Below are 16,922 nucleotides of genomic sequence, written 5' to 3' on the forward strand. Positions count from 1 at the left end.
ATCCTGCGCGCAACTTTTTTCAATTCGTTGGCAACTATTGGACACCGATACCTCCGATTCTGATCGCCAGCATTCGAAAATCGTTTCGCGTAATTGGATTCTCAACGCTCCTCTCGTCTACATCTTTTTATTAATTTGTATAAACTTTATTATTATTATTTTACATAAAATTGTGGTTAAGTTAAATAGATACTTTTATTGTAAAGTTTGAATAAAATAACGGGTGTTTTTTTCGAGGTATAGAACTTTAAGTTGGCATTACTGTTCAAGATGGCGACCGATTTAACAGCTGTCAAGTGGTTTATTCTCAGTTTGGTTTGGCAATTCATCATGAATCAACAAACAAAACTGCCGCATTTGGAGTGAAGCTAGTCCTCAAGTGTGTGTCGAAACACCGTTACATCCAAAAAAACTGACTGTTTGGTGCGCTTTATAGGCTGGTGGAATCCTTTGGCCGTACTTCTTCAAAAACGATGATGATCAGAACGTTACAGTAAATGGTGATCGGTATAGAGCCATGCTTCCTAACTTTTTCATTTCTGAATTTAACAACCATGATGTCCAGGAGCTGTGGTTCCAACAAGACGGCGCAATTTCACGTTTTGGACCTGTGAATTGGCCTCCAAGATCTTGTGATTTAACACCGCTAGACTACTTTCTGTGGGGTTATGTAAAGTCATTGGTCTATGCGTATAAGCCACAAACGCTTAACCATTTGGAAGACAACATTCGCCTTGTTATTGCCTATATACGGCCACAAATGTCGGAAAAAGTCATCGAAAATTGGACGTAGAGATTGGACTACATCTGAGCCAGCCGTGGCGGTCATATGCCAGAAATTATATTATATTTAAAATGTAATGCCACAAGATTATCTTTCGGATAAATAAAATTCATGTCAATCGAATAATCCATCGTTGTTTTATTGCAATTTAAATATCTATACCTCTAAAAAACACACCCGTTATATAAATAATCAGGATGAAGAGACGAGTTGACGGGGGGACGGGGTTGACCCGGGTTTGACTGTGTGTCCGTCCGTCCGTCTATGCAAGTTGTAACTTGAGTAAAAATTGAGATATTTTTATGAAACTTGGTACACATGTTTCTTGGTACCGTAGTAAGGTTGCTATTGCAGATGGCGTAATCGAATTACTGCCACGCCCACAAAACGCCATTAAAGAAAAACAAATAAATTGCCATAACTAAGCTCCACAATAAGATAATGGTTTTGTTAAAAAGTACTAAAAGCGTGATAAATCAAGCACTAAACACGCCAGACACATTAAATTTTATCTCTGGGATGATATTAGATGACTATAGGATTCGCGTTCAAAATTAGACAGTGGGCGTGCCACCACACACTTTTAGGTGAAAAACCATATCTTGGGATCTCCTTAACCAATTTCAACCAAATTCGGTACATTACATTCTTCTCATATTTCTATGTTATAGTGCGAAAAAGGGCGAAATCGGATTACAACCACGCCATATAACACTATTTTAAACTCCATCTGAATCATTCACTTTCCACTATGTAATTCAATGCAACAATGATTGTATCGGGGTATAACTTTACGTGAATAATGCGTTTAAAGCATACCACCTTGTGACCAAAAAATGGTCTAAGTCGAACTAAAACTGTTCAAGCCCTTAGGTACTTGCCTATGGTTGACTTTTTACCGAAAATATCGATCAATGTGTAAGATATATGTATAATTGAAATTCATATAATAAAAAAATTAATAACACCCGAACTTAGAACTTCCTTACTTGTTTTAACATTACTTTGAATGAATCTGCTATTATTTATAGCCTAACAATAAGTAGTCAAACCTTAATGCTATTTATAACTAAACCAACTCATGGTTGTGGTTGAGCCTCTTTACTAACAAGTTTCTCTAGTAGTAGATCTCTTATTTTCAAGCGGGTTTGATTACAGGATTGTTCCGACCGACATTTAATACCAAGATTTAGGCTGTTGAGTAGATTATCTCACTAATCTACTAGATTTAGCGTGATTTCGCCATACAAAAATGACACTTATTTATCTCGTCACCGAGGAGATTTTATGTTAATCTGCTCGAAATCTCCCTATGCGACTCTGATTTAGCGCCGTCGGTTTGTCTGTAGGGAAATTTATCACAGCCGATTTAGACACTACAAAGAGAAAAAAAATTTAAACAAACAAAAAATGTTAACAAACAAATAAATTAAAAGCAAGGCATCTGAATTCACGTAGTAAGCGACCTCCCAAATTAAAAAATGCGTCTATTATTTTCATTAAATAAAAGATATTTAAGACGACTTCTATAACAAAATACGGCATTACAATGTTTTAGTTTAATAAATATTAAACGATGAAAATACATTCAAAACCAGCTCTTTGATAAATTTCCAACGGCAGTGAGGACGGTCTAGATATGTGAGTAGATTAAATGTAACCTAATCACTTAAAATTTTTGGTTGGAACATGGTATTAGCTAATAGATTGGGATGTTCACGGAGTTTAAGCTCGTATTTCTTTCTGCTGTCCTCTACTTTTTGCATTACTATAGAAATATTGAGAATGTTATATTTTCATTGTATGTATTTTCATTAAATGTACCATGGTGAACCCGTTATCTCTCTGAGAATTTTTGACTGGAGCCTCTGTATTATGTTTTGAATGTTAATGTAAAAGCCAGTTAAAATTTGCTGTTCTTATTTCCATGCTGATTATTTTGCTGGATATATAATATGTTTTCTCCATGTGAGCCTTCTATCCAAATGACTGCCTAGGTAAATTACATAATTTGCTTGTGGTACTAAGACATTATTCATTTTAATCGGCTGACACATTTTTGATGTTATTGAAAATGTAACATGCTTACACTTTTGTTTATTTACATTTATTCGCCAGTTGGCTAGCCATTCTTCGACCAACGCTAAAGACTCCTTTGGTACTCTTGCCGATCTGATGGGACATTTATTACGGCATACTAGGGCTGTGTGATCCGCAAAAGTTGATGTCAATAGTTTATTACTAGTTAGAATGTTTGATGAATATATGATATATAGAGTTGGGCATAGCACACTACCCTGAGGTACATCAGCCCTTATCGGTCGTTCATTTGAAATAAAATTAACTACTTTAAATAAGACTAAAGGGCCTTCTTGCCATACCTAATCGAATGCTTGAGCTACATCAAGGAATATTGCTGAACAATAAATACTCTTTGTACTCAAATGACTTGCTCTACAGTGCCATGTTTTGCACGAAACTCGAATTGGTGCGTTGGAATTGTATTATTTTCATAGAGGAAAGGTGACATCTTTAATAGTAACACTTCAAATATTATGAAAAGGCTGGGTAGGAGACTTATTGGTCTGTACGAAGACACCTGTGTTAAGTCCCTCCCGGATTTATCTATCATGATGTTCTGCGACTTTTTTCATGAATTTGAACAATATGCAAAATTGAAAATTGCATTAAAAAGTAAGGAGAGCACTACTACAGCAATATTTAGTAGCTCCTTTACGATTTTTGGAGTAATTTTATCGTGTCCTGATGCATTTTTTGGATTTATCTCTTGTATAATATTTTAAATTTCAAAAGTTGAAATCTTAATAGACAAGAGCGACTGGGCGACAGTGTCTTGCAAAGTTGGCAGCTCAAATTCGTGTTTCATTTCGAGCCCTAATTACCACTCACGCCTCTTATGGGCATGTTTGAAACTATCGGTATCTTAATGTGTTTTTGGGCTTTCCAAAGGGAGTTATTGATTCTTGGTTAAATTTGGGCTTAATTTCCTTTTATAATTTTCAGTACTATATTCTTTTCTTTGTTTACGTACTGCATCCTTCAATTGCAGCAGAGTAAAACGAGAACGATTCACATCTAGTTCTCCTTTTTTCAGTTACAAGCTTTTTTATTTCTACATTTGTGATTCTTCTGAGACCAGGCGGCTTGTTAGTATTGTTTAGTGTTGCTTAGGCAGTTGCTTTAGTTATTATTTCAATAAATTCGCTTATGCTTTGGTCAATATCTCTTTTTGAGTTTATTCTGTGAACAATATTAATGTGGCTACTGATATATTTTTTATATTTTAACCTGTTCGTTTTATTGGATGTAATACCCACTTCTGTTAAAAATATTTACAAACCGTTTTAGTGTTGTCACCACGTTCTACAAGAGCTTTTCTGATTTCATTTGAATTTACCGAAGACTCTATGCCTTAAAAAACAACAACTAGGCGCTTAAAGCTGATAGGAATAATAATTTTTGTTATTGTTAGTTTATATTTGTTATTATTGTCCAAAAACTGTTTTGCTTTGGTTTTTCACGTCCTTAGCGTATGTTCATTTATTTCACTTATAAGGTTTAGTTGTTTGTAATTTTCTTTGGATTTGGAATTGCAATTATTGAAATCGGGCGAGTAGGTCCCGAGATATGAATGTTCACTTAAGGTGGGCGGTGCCATGCCCATCTTCCAAATTTGAGACCGAATCGTATAAAACCCTCTCGCACCATTTCGGATGTAAAATTTCAATCTCTGAAGTATTTAGTTATTGGTTTATGGCGCTTTTAGTAATATTTAACAAAACCGGTATATGGGGAGGAGGCAGGGTTTCGATTTCATCCATTTTCGCAATGTCGGTAGGGGCCCATTGTTTCAAAAGTTTTCGCTCACAGGTGCCCCTTGCTACTGTAATCCCCTGTACCAAATTACAGTTTTATATCTTAAGTTAATGCTTAGTTATGGCATTTTAAAGGTTTTCGAATAATGGCGTTTCGTGGGCGTGGCGGTGGTCCGATTATGCCCATCTACGAAGTCGTACTTTTTTATCAAGGAACACGTGTACAAAGTTTCATTACGATATCTCAATTTTTACTCAAGTTACAGCTTGCACGGACGGAAAGATACTAACCCGGATTTCAACTCGTCTCGTCATCCTGATCATTTATATATATATGTAAAAAAGCTGAAACTAGTTCCGGATTTCACTGCCCTGGGTCGAGTGCTTTCACTAATGAATTAAAAAATCAGATAGCCACTATTATTTTTTTTACTATTTATTCAATATTCTTCCCTACACTTCATTTAGACTTAGTTTAATTATAAAGTATACTTTTGAGTTTGAAGTAGTTTCGTAAATCACGCATGCGAACCTTCGCGTTTGACGTTACAATTCCGAGTGATTTGAAATCTTAAAACTATGATGGCGGGAATGTGATACCGTCCACACTATTCCTATAATCCACTATTCCAACTTCAAATAGGTGGTTGCCAACTATCTTCTAACTCTAATTTAACCCTACGTTAGGTCCTACTTTCTCCACTTTGTATCTTCCGTGTTCTAATTTAGCTACTATCTTATAGGGTCAGAGATATTTTGATCTCAAACTTGTGCCAACCCCAAACTGCGTTCGTTGAATTGTTACTAAATCGTTAATCTCGTGCTAAAAGTTTCCCGTTCTATTCTTGTTGAATGTTCTACAATTCAAGATTTAACTATTTTATTTCATTTAACATAGCCTGTAACGCTGGATATTTTGAAATACGCATATCTAGATATGTAAGTATTCTGAAGGGTGTAATCTTTTTACTACGGAGCTGTTTTATTTATAATTTGATAAACTTTTGCCACTTGTCGGTACCACTGAGTAAGGTTCTGGCACATTTTTGAGAGTATAGGAACCTTATACGGTGAACTCGTTCTACCTGACCGGTGCCACGAGGAACTACCGTTGCGATCAACGATCAACCTTTTTTTTGCAATAATCTTTGAAGGTATTTTGTCGTAAAAGCAACCCCACTGTTCTGTAATAAATATCCAAAAATCGATGTCTGCTTCTCTGATCTATCTACGACCTCTTCCACTCCAATTCATTTTGTTTTATACGATAGATTCCTAACGGTTCTTGAGACTTATCGATTGGAGTCAATAGTCCATTTTTTCTCCCTCTTGGCATCTGCGTTAATACATTAAATGCATGCTAAAAATACTTTTTGTACCTTCTCATTCGCATTTGGAATGTAATAATTTTTGTTCAAAAGATCTTCTATTTTCTTGACCGCAAAATGTTCTTGCTTGTGTGCTAACTTTATAATCTCCTCCATCATACCCGCAGGTAACATACAACTAACAACTGCTTGATGGGATCATAATATATTAATACATTTCTTATGTAAAACTTATCAAATAACTATTCAATCTAAACTTTAACAAGTCTTCAATTAGTAAACAATATATGCGATTTAATGCATCCACATGCCTCATTCGCGTTCCGGATCTATGCTCAATTACATAATTGTACTCCTGGAGCTATAAGACCTATCTTATAACTCTCTCTGGGACATCGCTTTCTTTTACTGTCATCGTGAGAGTGTTACAATCGCTCACAATCTTAAACTTTTAGGTAAACCCGCCACTCTTTTAAAGCCTTAATTACTGCTAGTACCTCAAGTTAGTCTCTTCAGCTGATGTAGTTTTACGACTCATGTATTATATAAGATATAACAACTAGTCCTCCACGTCTTTCTATTCGCACTGCTCCGTAACAGTATTTCGATTCATCTGCGTGTAGCTCCGTTTCCGCTCCATGGTTGAAAAGTTGCATTGCTGGAGCATTAATCAATGCGGCTTTCAATTGTTGGATTGCTGGTCTTCTCTCAACATGAACTTCTATCTTTCCTTAGTAAATCCGACAGTGGTTTGGCTACCCTTGCATAATCACGAATAAATTACCTAAAAAATAATGTTAACCCTAAAAATAGTTGCAGTTTCTTTATACTGCCCGGAATCGGAAAATGTTAAATCGCTTCAATTAACCAAGGAACAAAACAAAATTCATACTGTTTACTGCTGGTTATGAAGGCAGTATACTTCCTGGAATGCGGTTCAACCGTCACGTTACAAGACCCGTTCTTCAAGTCTAAAGTTGTGAATATTTGCGCTCCTTGTAGTTTGTGTAATTTCTCGTCTACAAGTGTCTTCGGAAAGTTGTCCCTCAGTATCTTTTCGTTTATCCTACGAAAATCACAACAAAACATTTTCGACCCATTCTTTTTGGTGGTAAATACCACTGGTGACGCATTCTCTGACCCATCTCGAAGCATTTCTCCGCTTTGAACGGCTATGTACCTTTGGTCTTCATACGACACCCGACGAATCCGTTGATACACTGGTTTCTCGTCGGTTAAAATTAATTTAATTTGAACTGGCCCATTAGTTGGTTTCTGAGTCCGATAATTTTTTTATCAACGATTTAACGAACTCTGCGTCAGATTATTCTAAATGTGACAAGCCCACCCTATCTGGTTTATTATCCATCTGTATCTCTATTCCGCACAATACGTAACGTGCCCTCTTTTCTCACCACTTGAGACGTAACCTTGTCTTCGCGATTTCCCTCACTTAAAGTTATGTCTCTCTCTAAAATGACTGCTTCCCCGCCCTCTCGGCTACACTTCATTGTAACCTTTCAACACTTTTTCTCCCTCGAAACCTTGTCTCTCCCAGAAATCAGAGTTTCCTCGCCCCCTTTACATTTCACCGCCATCTCATCGACGCCCGTGTCTACTAACACTTCTTCACCCTTATTAGGCTTCTTAAATTTAATATTACCTTTTCTAAACGATCACTCTATTTTTTTTTAAAATCTCCATTCCTATAATACTGCACCTAACTGCGTAAGGCATTTCCTGCACCCTTACCACTTCAAATTTAACTTTCATCATCACGCCTTCTATAGCTACCTCTGCTACAAAGTTGCCCATTGTTGTAATCTCACCTTTTCCTATTCCATACAGCCGTTGGTTCTCTTTCCTGAGACTAATATCTCCTCAATAATATACTCACCTTTTCTTACGCTGTTTCAATAACCTACTGTGTTAACACACTCATTTTTTACCAACTTGACCGGTTGTTAAACTTTAAACTCGTGGGCACAATGGCCATTTTCCTTGGACTTAAAACAAATTATATTGTTTATTCCTCCACGTGAACATTCTCTAGCTAAATGATAAATAGGTACCGTCTCCATAAGAACTGGATATACTATACTCAGCAGCACGCAACGCAAATGCCACCCTATTTACATTTCTATTTTCCGTAGTATATAATGATTATACTGATTTGTTATCACTTCTTATTTCATCTATATTATCCCGGAAAACCATATATTGCAATAATCTAATTAGCAATTTTTTCTTTATCCCAACTACATTCAACTTAAGTTCCCTCAATTATTCTCTTAACATGTCCACGACCATACCCTTCACAGTCTTGGCGTCCATCTTACAAAATTATTCTATCCCTATACATATTATTTTTAATATCTTATATACATATGTACAATATAATTATTTTCCCAAAATTATAGAATATTTAAATTTAATACTAAATGATACAGTTAGTGCTGTACAAATTCTATATATGCAATTATAATTAATTCAAAAACTTATCTTGTTGCTTTGCTGTTAACTGCCCCTGTGTTTCGCTGTCTTTAAGTTATTATTAATTCACTAGTTATCTATGGGTGGTTGCCACTACCCACGGATTATTTTATTTTATTGTTATAATTCGGTTATTCTTGATATAATTCTGTTTATGTACTAGCGACGGTGTTGTCAACTACCCAGTTATTTTTAGGTATTATTCCGTTTATGCGGTAGCGACGATGTTATCGACTACCCAAGGAATTATGTTATTTTAAATAAACACCATTTGAGTTCCGTTCAGAAACTGATTTATTAAAATTACATTTCCCTTAATTATAACGTACTTTACTATTTCCGTTACTACTGCCGTTGACGCTGCTATTCTAAATTTCTACTGACGCCTAAGCTTGTGCAAGGTATTGTGTTACATCCGCCGGTCACACGATCGATGGCTCCTGCAAAGTGTTGAATTGCGGCTGTCAGTCATACAGTTCATTTGAATCATGCGCAATCAAACTGCATGTATTGCAGTTTTGGCAGCTCAAAAGACCAGCTTAGTTAACTATTGTTAACTTGCACCTAAGTACAGTTTCTTCTTGTGTCCTTATATATGGCCAAGCAAGTTCACTTTTTGGCCTTAACAATTCGCTTCTACATTTGTAAGCTTTCAACCTACATATTCAAAGCAAACATTTTATTTTTAAATTTAAAATTCTGCAGCAACATTCATCATACATATTTCTTGAATGAGTAAGAAAGAGATGCACCTTAAGCTATTCCATTTTGTATCAACCATGGCCGGCAATATTTGGAAAAAAATTTTAAGGTAAGCGCTTTGTCTGATTTGTTTTATATATAATGTTATTTTATTTTGTTTTATAGCATGAAAAGGCGTTTATAATAAATAAATATAATTGCAGAGGACGGAGGAAAACTATCAATGCGCCGCACGAGCTGGAAATCAAGTGGGATTTGTGTTGCTATCGTGAAGAGTTGCGTAATATTTTTCCCAATGGTGATTCCAAGGGGAGTTGCCTCATTTACTGTTTTAAAGTTGGAAGGACCAATTACTTACATTTTCTTGCCACCTCTAGCTTCGCAAAAAGACGCGAATGCGAAAGATTTTCCACATCAATAAGCGCGTGCAGAGTTTGGGTGAACGTGATACCCAGGTAAGCGTGGCTGTACAATGCTTAAATTAAATACTTATTCATTTACTTTGCGTATTTGTTAAGTGTTTTTAGATGACACTCAACACTTTCCATTTTTTTTTCAAAGAATGTGCTGTGTCGTTTGGAGCACACTACCTTGCGGAAGGTAACGGCCAACACTGCTATTTATACGCAGAGGACTGTCATCCCGGAAGATCGAGAATACGTAAATGTCTACTATGAGGTGAGGGGCAAGAATTCGTAAACGTCTTCTATGAGAAGCCCGATTTCAATCCAACACGCATTTCGCCATGGTTACTGCCATGTATTCCATGTGATGGGCATTGAGCTATCGTCATTTGGCCTTGTTATGAGGTAATGACAGCTTAATCAATACAAGTAAGTAATGTATATATATAACTCTTCTAGATATTATATCGGCTTAATAACAATATATAATTATGAATAATTTAATCATATCAGATAATAATAACATATATCATATTATAATTTTAATATAAAAACAACTAATAGTGCAATTTCAACACAATTCTGTTGCAGGTATAAAGACGATACAAGTATTTTGATTGGTAAAATTTTAGAAATTTTGCTTCATTCCCATACCACCGTTGACAAATAAGCAACTTTCTGGACGTTACGAAGAACAATTTTTGGAGCATCAACCGTCAAAAGCAACAAAGCTATTGGAAAGTAATGGGCTCGTCGGTGGTATTTTCAATGTTATTGGGCTACCATTTGGCGACCAGCCTAAATTGGATTGGATGTCATTCTCGGATTGTTTGTATATCTACAGGTAATACGACACGAAAGTTAGTCTCTGTTTAGTTACATATACATATGATTTTTTTTTTTTTTTCAGATGCCCCCTCAATCGTTTCGCTGACATTCTCTCAACACACAAAGCTGCAATGCAAAGAATGCGAACGTTTAACCTCTGAGCAAAAGATGAGCAATGTCCAAATGACATAAGTGAATCGTCGCACCGATGTTATTTCCTATGATGTAATGGCTTAAATGTCGCATTTTGATACACATATGAAACAGGCACATAAATTTATGGTCGAGTTTTTGGCAAAAAACCCGCGCAGAACTAATGTAGTATGACATGATGCATTATCGTGATGAAGGAACTAAACCATATTTTTTATGCATATAGATTTATAAATATCGTATAAGTAATTGTTTATAAGATTAGAGGTTAGATGTGCTTTACTTGATTACTCATAAAGTGTTAATATCTATATTTAAACTTTTTAAGGTATTAATTAATTTTAATATTTAGTTTAAGTAAATACGTTTTTATATTTAAATAAAACGAAACAATAGAAAAAATACAGTATTTTATTTAAAAGAATTGGAATTGAATTATGGTAACAAAAAGATAACTGATACGCTAACATATGAATTTAACAAATGGGTAACAAATAAAATAACATTGAGGAAAATCAAGGTAATAGATATAGCTAAGAAATAGGTAACAAATACCCTAACATGTTTACATGTTAAAGGTAACAAACTGCTAACCAAAACAATAGCACTAACAGAAATTTGGGTAACAAATACTTTTGATATAGATAACACCTAAGTAACCTATTCACTAACCAAAGTATTTGTTACCTTTAACAGACTGTAACATTGCCATAATTGCCGTTGGATAGATCGAGAAAGCCATTGAACATCAAATGGCGATGTGTTACTTTTTTCCAACTCTCTGAACAAAAGTAACAAATAGTTGAAAGTATCGAGTATAAGTGAACAATAACCAGTCGTTAGCACGTTTACTAATAGATGCCCGTTTTGCATAGTTTGTTTTCAATTCCCCAATGTTGCCATTGCTCAATTTATATACATGATTTTGCGTACATCTAGCTTTTCAGTTATAATTTTTCATAATGTTAAAGATCAAAACTAAAATCCAACTATTTAAAATAGTCTATCTATTTATATATAATTGTATTTGACTGTGATTTTGAGTTAGTTTAAGAATATTTGAAATTTTTTCAAGTTAATATTTTAATTACTAAAAAATATCGAGACTGCCAACCCTGTGTTGTAACCAGCAATCAGTTGACTCGCTTCTACGAGAAAAATCCAATTTTCACGAAAATCCTCGTACACGGACGATAGAAGCGGAGGTGAGTGTTCATTTTCATTGCGTTCTCTTAATATAGGTTGTATCAGCTGATTCGGTCTACGGTTTTGCGTCAGTCACTAACTGAACAAAAAATCTGAAACCGATGATGGCCGCGATGGTTTACCGTTTACACTATTTCTATAATCCACTATTCGAACTTTGATTATGTGGTTGCCAATTATCATATAACTCCAATCTAATCCTACATATTGTGGCGAACACGAGTACCAGAACAAATCAGAATTAACGATAAACTGCCAGAAGCAACTATACAGCGAATTCGTAGTTGCCAGAATGTTCTAGTAGCGAACTTTTGTTAAAAATTTACTATAGAGGGGCTGCCGGATTGTGCAGCAGACACAGTTCTAATTAAAGTGTTGCCGTGCAAAGAGCAATTAAGCTATACGCAATAAGTTGTAAGTTCGAAAAGCGAGCAATAAGTATTAAGTTGCTGGAATTGGAAATTAAGATAAGTGTATAGGATTAAATTGGGTCTTTAATTTAACAATCCAGTGATCGAGCTCAAGAGTGAGTTATGGTCAGACGATTTATCGAGAAATCCGTTACAATTAATGTCAGAAGTACGATTGTCAAATAAATTCCCAAGGAGATAATTATTTGAAAATGGCCAAATTTAACGATCTATGGGGTAAAGAGACAACGAAGGTACATAGAAGAAAAGGAAGAGACTCAATGCTCAATAGAGGTTATTTATGCTGCGTTGAAATCTTTCTGAGACCGTTTGTAAGCACAGTTGTCAGCTGCAAAAAAGGCTGGATGTGCATATGTCAGTGCAGGTGTCTTCACAGTTGGAAGAGCAGGAAGCGTATGAACCAGTAAAAGGGTCCTCACAGTCAGAAAAGCAAGAAGCTTGTATACCAGCACAGATGGATGATCAGGATAAAATTATAGTTGAAACAGATGCCTCTTTGCAAGAAGATCCAGAACTAAAAGGTGTAATGCATGAAGTGGAGTTGAACAAATGTACAACGAGGGGAGAAATAACTAAGGGAGGCCAGTCGCAAAAGCATATTTGGGAGAGTAGTTTAAAGTTAATGTGCGGGTGCTTGCATCGAGTATGGTAAAGCGAAGATTGGCAAAGCTTTCGAGCACTTATGGTTCTTCCAAAGGTTAGAATTCCTAAAGTTCTTAACGTGTTGTACAAAGGTCCAAGTTGAGAAAACTTGAGAAACTCAAAAACCTTAGGGAAATTAAAGCAAAGGTTTTATTGGACTAGTTGTCGTTAACAGCTATGGAGAAGATTGCCAAATAAGCTGAGTGCATTGTAGCTAAAGGGTCAACTTCCAGGAGTTATGGCTAGATGAAGCAGTACAATTCGGGTGCGCCATTTGAGCAAATTGCCGTGAATGTAGGCAATAAATTAGGAAATAGACATGTTTTGGTAGTCAAGGACCATTTCAACGAATGGCCAGAAGTATACACAATTCCTAATCAAGAGGCTGAACCAGTAGCGGACGTGTTCATCAACAACTGGGTAACGAGTCAGCTTTAAGTCAAGCCAATAAGTGAAGGGCGGCTAAGGAAGTTAACACCATCCTAGAATACGAGATGAGAGACATAAATGCCTTGAGTTTGGTAACACAAATATGTCTAATCGGGACGATCAGACTTAGGTGAAGTGCAGTGTGGCCAATACGGATGATAGAACAAAATCGAATTGACGATAAATTGCTAGAATCAACTAGACAGCGAATTCGTAGTTGCCAGAATATTTTAGTGCCGAAGTTTTGTTAAAGATCTACTATATAAGGGCAGCCGGATTGTGCAGCAGACGCAGTTCTAATTAGAGTGCTACCGTGTAAAGAGCAATTAATATATAAGTATGAAGATGTAAATTCAGATAATGAGTAGTAAAGCGTTAAGTTATTTGGAAGCCATTAAATTGGGACTTTTATTTAAAAATTAAGTGATCAAACTCAAGATTCATCAAGAAATCCGTTACAATATATATACCATAACCCTTTATCAAAATCCATTGTTTTTAGGTGATACAAACAACTTTAGGTAAATAAAACTATTATAATCTATTGCAACATGTTGCAAGTGTATAAAAATCCATTAAATGGTCGCTACAACTTTTGCTTCGAGTAATCTCGAAGTCTTTTAACTTTTAAGAGAACTAGTATCCATTATTATACCCTGAACAGGGTGTATTAAGTTAGCTACGACGTTGGTAACACCCAAAAAGAAACGTCGGAAACCCTACAAAGTATTTACAGTGTACAGCATAAGTGAAGGTAATATTTAATAATTTTGTATAAGAGAAATAAATTATTAAATAAAGAAATTCTAACAATTTATCTGGGTTATTTTCGTTAATTTTTAGTAATATAATATTATCAAAAGGAGTAGAATTAACCAACCGTACCTTCACTTATGCCGTACACTGGTATGGTATAATTGATCAGCGTGCCGAGCTGAGTCGCTTTAACCATGCCCGTCTGGCCCTCTGCATATATGCGAATTAGCTTCTTAGTTTTTGAGATATCGACCAGAAATTTTACACACGTCCTTTTCTCACCAAGACGCTGCGCAGTTGTCGGAACCGCCGATATCAGACCACTATAACATACAGCTGTCATACAAACTGAACGACTAGAATAAAGTGCTTGTGGAAAACTTTTTCATTGGAAGAGGTATTTTCAAGAAATTTGGGATGGGTTATTGCCTGAGGCAATGATGCAATTTTCTAAGAAATTGTTTAGACCGGATCACTATAGCATATAGCTACCATACAAACTGAACGACCGGAATCAAGTGCCTGTATGGAAAACTTTTTCATCTCTTCAAGCAATGCAATCTTCGAAGAAATTGTTGACCGATCAAAATAAAGACCTTTTTATACTTCTTTATGCTATAAAAAATACACCATTTGGCGACCAGCCTAAATTGGATTGGATGTCATTCTCGGATCGTTTGTATATCTACAGGTAATACGACACGAAAGTTAGTCTCTGTTTAGTTACATATACATATGATTTTTTTTTTTTTTATTTCAGATGCCCCCTCAATTGTTTCGCTGACATTCTCTCAACACACAGAGCTGCAATGCAAAGAATGCGAACGTTTAACCTCTGAGCAAAAGATGAGCAATGTTCAAATGACATAAGTGAATCGTCGCACCGATGTTATTTCCTATGATGTAATGGCTTAAATGTCGCATTTTGATACACATATGAAACAGGCACATAAATCATTTATGGTCGAGTTTTTGGCAAAAAACCCGCGCAGAACTAATGTAGTATGACATGATGCATTATCGTGATGAAGGAACTAAACCATATTTTTTATGCATATAGATTTATAAATATCGTATAAGTAATTGTTTATAAGATTAGAGGTTAGATGTGCTTTACTTGATTACTCATAAAGTGTTAATGTCTATATTTAAACTTTTTAAGGTATTAATTAATTTTAATATTTAGTTTAAGTAAATACGTTTTTATATTTATTTAAAAGAATTGGAATTGAATTATGGTAACAAAAAGATAACCGATACGCTAACATATGAATTTAACAAATGGGTAACAAATAAAATAACATTGAGGAAAATCAAGGTAATAGATATAGCTAAGAAATAGGTAACAAATACCCTAACATGTTTACATGTTAAAGGTAACAAACTGCTAACCAAAACAATAGCACTAACAGAAATTTGGGTAACAAATACTTTTGTTATGGATAACACCTAAGTAACCTATTCACTAACCAAAGTATTTGTTACCTTTAACAGACTGTAACATTGCCATAATTGCCGTTGGATATATCGAGAAAGCCATTGAACATCAAATGGCGATGTGTTACTTTTTTCCAACTCTCTGAACAAAAGTAACAAATAGTTGAAAGTATCGAGTATAAGTGAACAATAACCAGTCGTTAGCACGTTTACTAATAGATGCCCGTTTTGCAGGGTTTGTTTTTAATTCCCCAATGTTGCCATTGCTCAATTTATATACATGATTTTGCGTACATCTAGCTTTTCAGTTATAATTTTTTATAATGTTAAAGATCAAAACTAAAATCCAACTATTTAAAATAGTCTATCTATTTATATATAATTGTATTCGACTGTGATTTTGAGTTAGTTTAAGAATATTTGAAATTTTTTCAAGTTAATATTTTAATTACTAAAAAATATCGAGACTGCCAACCCTGTGTTGTAACCAGCAATCAGTTGACTCGCTTCTACGAGAAAAATCCAATTTTCACGAAAATTCTCGTACACGGACGATAGAAGCGGAGGTGAGTGTTCATTTTCATTGCGTTCTCTTAATATAGGTTGTATCAGCTGATTCGGTCTACGGTTTTGCGTCAGTCACTAACTGAACAAAAAATCTGAAACCGATGATGGCCGCGATGGTTTACTGTTTACACTATTTCTATAATCCACTATTCGAACTTTGATTATGTGGTTGCCAATTATCATATAACTCCAATCTAATCCTACATATTGTGGCGAACACGAGTACCAGAACAAATCAGAATTAACGATAAACTGCCAGAAGCAACTAGACAGCGAATTCGTAGTTGCCAGAATGTTCTAGTAGCGAACTTTTGTTAAAAATTTACTATAGAGGGGCTGCCGGATTGTGCAGCAGACACAGTTCTAATTAGAGTGTTGCCGTGTAAAGAGCAATTAAGCTATAAGCAATAAGTTGTAAGTTCGAATCGCGAGCAATAAGTGTTAAGTTGCTGGAATTGGCTGGAATTGGAAATAAAGATAAGTGTATAGCATTAAATTGGGACTTTAATTTAACAATCCAGTGATCGAGCTCAAGAGTGAGTTATGGTCAGACGATTTATCGAGAAATCCGTTACAATTAATGTCAGAAGTACGATTGTCAAATAAATTCCCAAGGAGATAATTATTTGAAAATGGCCAAATTTAACGATCTATGGGGTAAAGAGACAACGAAGGTACATAGAAGAAAAGGAAGAGACTCAATGCTCAATAGAGGTTATTTATGCTGCGTTGAAATCTTTCTGAGACCGTTTGTAAGCACAGTTGTCAGCTGCAAAAAAGGCTGGATGTGCATATGTCAGTGCAGGTGTCTTCACAGTTGGAAGAGCAGGAAGCGTATGAACCAGTAAAAGGGTCCTCACAGTCAGAAGAGCAAGAAGCTTGTATACCAGTACAAGTGTCCTCACAGTCAAAAGAGCTGGGCGTGC

General features: G+C 35.4%; 1 protein-coding gene and 1 long non-coding RNA gene across 4 annotated transcripts in view; one reads left to right on the top strand and one right to left on the bottom strand.

Annotated features, from left to right (window-relative positions):
* The window catches only part of LOC106623148 (uncharacterized), a 200,143-nt gene that overhangs the window by 14,685 nt on the left and 168,536 nt on the right, over positions 1 to 16,922 (bottom strand). The window lies entirely within an intron of this gene.
* On the top strand, positions 9,330 to 10,789 carry LOC118682535 (uncharacterized). The gene is made up of 4 exons (XR_011397197.1): positions 9,330 to 9,598; positions 9,662 to 9,976; positions 10,139 to 10,391; positions 10,458 to 10,789. It is a non-coding gene; the product is annotated as an uncharacterized lncRNA (long non-coding RNA).

This window comes from Bactrocera oleae, chromosome 6, assembly GCF_042242935.1.
Source record: "Bactrocera oleae isolate idBacOlea1 chromosome 6, idBacOlea1, whole genome shotgun sequence".
NCBI classification, from domain to species: Eukaryota; Metazoa; Arthropoda; class Insecta; order Diptera; family Tephritidae; genus Bactrocera; species Bactrocera oleae.